Raw genomic sequence first — 795 nt, 5'->3', positions numbered from 1 at the left:
TTGTCCTTTACTCTTTACCGCATTATTCTCATAACTGCAAACATTGGCCTCTGTTGCTGAATTCTTATCTGGAGCTGATTAGACTAAAAGGATTTAGTGACATACTGTAACTAGTGATTCAGATCAATAAATAAATAGAGGAAAAAAAGCAAAAGTGTTTGATATGACTTTGGACGCAAGTCTTATCCCATTCCTAGTAACTGGCATGGCAAGTTTCACTGCAAAATTACCAAACAGACTACAAAAGGAAAATGGATGAGGGCTTTTGAAAGAAGTAGAATAGCAAGCTGCAGCTAGAATTACTGTACTTTGCCAGGTCCAGACCAGTACAGAATAAGGCAGGGCCAGCCAGAAGGCAGGAATGTAGCCCGTGTTTCCCTGAGCAGTTCATTGATTTCAATTATTACCTTCACATAACGACACAGGTGTTAGCAATATAGTCTTTTTTATTATAAAAAATCTGCAACAAAGGTATAAAGTGTATGTAAAAATCTATTAATTTGTGTTTGAATCACCAAATTGTACATTTCTAGACTGGTGAAAAAAGACCTTCAGCAGCAATCCTAAACATACAGTCTGCTGTTTTATATCAGCATCTGGCTTGGTATACAACTTTTGACTGCAAACAAATGTCATAATAGGAAAAGGTCTCAAGCATCTGTTTACAACTAATCTGTTAAGTGAATTCTGAGAACTCGCCTACAATAAAATGTATTACCTGGTGCCAACAGGGAAGGTGGTTTCTCAGCAGCAGCACTGACATGACAACTTGGAACTGTAAGATCGAATCTCATG

This window comes from Pristis pectinata, chromosome 8 (genome assembly GCF_009764475.1).
Source record: "Pristis pectinata isolate sPriPec2 chromosome 8, sPriPec2.1.pri, whole genome shotgun sequence".
Lineage (NCBI taxonomy): Eukaryota > Metazoa > Chordata > Chondrichthyes > Rhinopristiformes > Pristidae > Pristis > Pristis pectinata.
The sequence above is the reverse complement of the archived record's forward strand: the minus strand, read 5'-3'. Positions refer to the sequence as shown.